Consider the following 4,915-nt stretch of genomic DNA (forward strand, 5'->3'; position numbering starts at 1 on the left):
TTACCTAACTTTACTAAAAGTCTCATTTCGTTTATTTACTTTGAAATTTTTACGATACTTAGAATTTACCAACGCGTTTATTTATTCTAAGGCGTTAATATCGCCTTGGGAGACCGAATCTTACACATTTTAAAGTTAGCCGATTTAGGGTTTAGGGTTTAAAAATTTTCTTGTCCAAACTAGTCCTTAAAAGACAAGCTAGTAGTCATAAGTTGAGATTATAACCAAGAAAGACAATACTCTTTCTAAGAAGCGTAGAGCTGACAAGAAGAAAATGGAGAGAGAACCCGCTAGCGCTGCCGCAGAAGCAATCGTCGCCGCTGCCGATGCCTTTAACCGCACCGTCGCCGAGGCACTTGTCTCCGACAATAATAGTCAACAGGACAATGCTTCGGATAAGGATGTAGCCACTCCGATTAAGAAGACTACTCCTACAGACAGAGCCCGAGGGCCAACTATTGCTTCAACTTCAAAGCTTGCATTTACGAAGCCAAGAAGTGAAACAAGGGACACGTCTCAAGACGCCCCAACCAACTCTTCTGACGAAACTCAGAAAGAAAAGTCACCAATTATAGGGGACAAAGACGAATCTCAGAAGGTACCTATACCGGAACCAGAAGAGGAGGCAAGCTCAAGTGGCAAACTGAATCTACGTTCGAGACCACTGAACCAACGCGCATAAGTAAGTTAATTACTGAAAACAGTGATCTTAAGAATCAGTTAGCCGCCCTTATGAAAGACATGACTGTTGAACATGTAGATCGAATGTATAGATCAGGAAAACACGCACAGCACTTACGCGAGCATGTTTCTCAGGCATTACCGAAGCCCTACAGAAGTGGACAGAACGTCGACAGGCAATTACGCCCGAAAAGCGTAAAGGCCTGAGCGCTACACCTGTGGCAGATGAGCCAGATGTGCTCAGCGTATCTATACCTTACGAGGTACTACCACCAGAACTCCAGGTTAATTACTCGCCTGTTCCAGCACCCGGCCATGAGTCGCTCGTCCTTGAGGGTATTATAGACCCAGAGGCAGGTAAAAATACTCTGCCACCCTTACCCAACTGGGATGACAATCGTAAGATTATAATACCAACTACTATCCAAGGAACAGAGCACCGAAAGGCCTCGACCATGGACTTTATAAGGGGCAATAAACACTCCCGTAAACGTGTTAACGATGTCACATTTAATCGATTCGCTTGCACAGCATTACACCAGCCCGCAGAGGGTTTCCACTCTGACGAGGTGACCGAACTTAATAAATCGGTCGACGATTACACCATTAAGATGGAAATCGCCCATGACAAGCACCGTGCTGATAACGTATCATATTTTGCTAATATGATCGCAATCAAGCAAAAGCGCATCGATCAGCTACTTCAGGCCCAACGTGGGTAAGACCACAGGGATAACCAGAAGTACAAGGGACAGATCAGTCGACTCAAGTCGAACTGGGATGCCAACAGCAAGCAGGTCGAGTTTACAAACAACCGTGACCTCGACACACTAATCCGTACGCTTAATGCGCTTACGGTCATGTTGGAGACGAATGATATCGCTTCCCAGGAATGGGTTTCCGCTTTAATGCAGTCGTTTGACCCTACAGGAGCAAGTTACTTGATCCTAATGCGTGGGCTAATCCACCATGGCAGTTAATTGCCCAACTACTAAATTATGTTCATATACACAAAGTTACCATCACATTGTGTTGCCCATTACGGAGTAAAGATCCATGGCTCAATAAATTAATAAGCATGATTCAATGAGAGCCAATATATTTAGATAGGGAAGTAGATACTTTCCTATATCAGGTACCCGAGCCGTCCAGAAGACGCCCTGGAGACATACTATAATATGTCGTATAGGTCACATTGGAACAACCAAATGGACCCTTCTGAGACCTTCCTTAACAAGGTCAAAGAACCAGAGATTCCACTCTCCACTAGATTGAACGTTAAGCAGTTCAGAGGCAACACAGCACTTGAAGTCTGTGCACAAGAAATACTATCTACTATTGACACTACAGTTAAGAAGCGGCAGTCTCTAGCTAGGACTCTGTTTAATAACATAAAGTCCAAGGCCGAAATCTTTCAAACCCTAATTTTAAAGGGATTAATGAAAGATAATCCCGAAGTATATACACATATAATACGAGTATTAAATAAGTCAGGTGTATCAAACGCACACAAGCGCACTCGTGACACTCATGCGAAAAAAGGACAGGAGTTTGGAAACACTGCAGACTTAGAGACCACGCAAGTAGATTCTCAACACCCTACCTTTATTCTGGAGGAGCAGAATGATGAAAACATTCTTGCTTGGCTGACGCAAAACCATAAGCTGAAGCACCAGAACGCAGTAGACGCACTTAAAGATGCTAAGCGAAATGGGATCGCGCACCCTAAGCTGGCAACTTTAGCTGACAGCGTATATCAGTCATGTACAGACTGTGATCTCAATCAGATCAAGCGCTATGGGTTCGCACTGCTCAAGAGTGTGACTGAAGATGTTCCATGGCGCAGGGTCATCATTGATCTGGTTGACCTGCCTATGTTCCACACAGGCGACCGTTACGTATGCCACTTCTTTGATGTGGCGTCACGGTATAACTTGCTCTATCCCGGTAGCGAGTTCTGCGATGACATAATGGAATCGTTAGTACTCGTATCAGTCATGTGCCATAAAAGGGGTGTACCATATAAACCGCAAACACAAGGCGCTAATGAAACGCGCCACAGAAGACTTAAGTTCTTCTTACGTACTGCATTAACGAATGATGCAGATGATTGGCCGTACCACCTTAAGTGGGTACAAACACAGATGAACGAGTGAGCTGATCCGCTGACAGGAACAACACCCGCTCACTATTTTCGTGGCAGATATAGTGAGTTACAAATACTCTTTAAGAAGGACGAACCTGACCACCATGAGTTACCATGGTTAGAGAAGGTACAACGTATTTATAACGTTGTATATCCTTGTAGTAAAAGTCCCCTTAAACCACTATCAGTGTGGAGTTAGAATTAGTTTACAATTAATTCACACGAGGTGAATTATTTGTAGACCAAGTAGACAATCAAATATAAGAATAAATACACCGCACTGAGCCTCAGGAGGACTCAGTAGGTTTTAGTATCGTATTTTGATGTGTTTACTACATCCTTGCTTGCGAGAAATACGCAATATAGCCTTATTAAAAAGGCAAAAGCGTTGGAACACTACCAAGAAACATTGAAGCGTAAGAAACGTATAGTCGACAATCACGGACCTACTAGATCTAAACACAAACTCACAGGGAAACCGAGAACGCTTTACTCCCCCGCCTGAGAAACATCAACTATATGTTATGCTACTTATTGTTTTCGACCTGTTTTCCTTTCTCGCTTGTTGACCCATAATCAGCTTGAGTGAGCAACTTGCTTCTCCTGGGTCTCAAAGCTGGGTGGGGGCTGTGTAAAAGCCGGGCCTCTACATTAGAATCTTGGAATATAAACGTACTCTTAATAGTACGTAAAACGTATTCTTAAAAGCACATAAACTTAAGTTTTCCTTAAATGGTTTTTAAAGGTTTTTATTAATTAAATACCCTTTCCATTTTACATATCAGATATTTGGACAAGGCCATTAAAAGGCCCCAGTAAAATACCAAACATAAGATTTGGTCTAGTTCTATTAATAGAATTATATTTACTTTCCAAATCTATTTATATCTAAATACTTCGGTAGCGAGATGGCTCAATCGAACATAGGTTTCAAAAAAACTATTAGCGTTGCTTAGTTTATCCTCCGTTCAGCCAACCAGATGTGCCAGTCTGATGAAGGCTAAGTAGGTAATTCTTGATAAGAGGCAACTTATTGGTTAATACAATAGCTATGGATATCAAGAGTATTTTTCTTTTTCTTTTCTTTTCTTTTTTTCTAAAGATAGGATTTTATGAGTCTCTCGGATCCGCCCCAACGAAACATACCATAGTTTCTAATAGATCGACAACGAAACACTAAATAAAATCCCTTCGGCGAAAACAGTACTGCGAGGATTATATATAGGCAATGTCTCAGCCTCACAATCCCTCAGAGTATTGCTGTTTTCACTAGGCATACCTAACTTTACTAAAAGACTCATTTGGTTTATTTACTTTAAATTTAATTATACTTGGACTTAACCTAAGCGTTTAATTACTCTAAGGCTTTAATATCGCCTTGATAGACCGAAGCTTACACCAGTTAGCTGTAGCATCGAGACTTCGAAGTCCCTCTTTTGTGCTTGGAGCGCTTAGTGCCTTCGCAGCCTCGTCTTTAATCCGAGAAGCACCTTGGCCAATAATGCGCCCAAGATAAACTCACACTTACGCATCCGGATCTTAACGTTCTGCTTCTTCAATCGTCGTAGCACATCTTCTATCAACGCTATATGCTCGTCAATTATCATTCAACACAGAATCACATCATCTATGTATATGAACACGCCCTCAATATCTCCACTAGTTTCATCCATCAACGATCGAAAAGTAAACTCGGAGTCCACAAGGCCCATGGGTATTACAGTATAGCGATATCTTTGACCTTCAAACGTAAAGGTCGTGTAGCTCCCTGCGGGCTCTGACAACTTAACCTGTCAATACCCCCTGGCCATATCCAATTTGGTATAAAAATTGGTCCTCCTCCTTCGGTACGGGAAACTCACGATACTTAACCTGGCGATTCAGAGACACCATATTCGCACAAGCTCTCCAATCGCTCTGTTCTTTCTTGTGTAAAATCCGGGCCTCCACATTAGAATCTTGTAATATAAACGTACTCTTAAAAGTACGTAAACTTGGTTTTCCTTAAATGGGGTTTAAACGATTTTTATTAATTAAATTTCATTTTACATATCAGATATTTGGACAAGGCCATTAAAGGGCCCCAGT

This window comes from Sphaeroforma arctica (genome assembly GCF_001186125.1).
Source record: "Sphaeroforma arctica JP610 unplaced genomic scaffold supercont1.192, whole genome shotgun sequence".
NCBI lineage: Eukaryota > Ichthyosporea > Ichthyophonida > Sphaeroforma > Sphaeroforma arctica.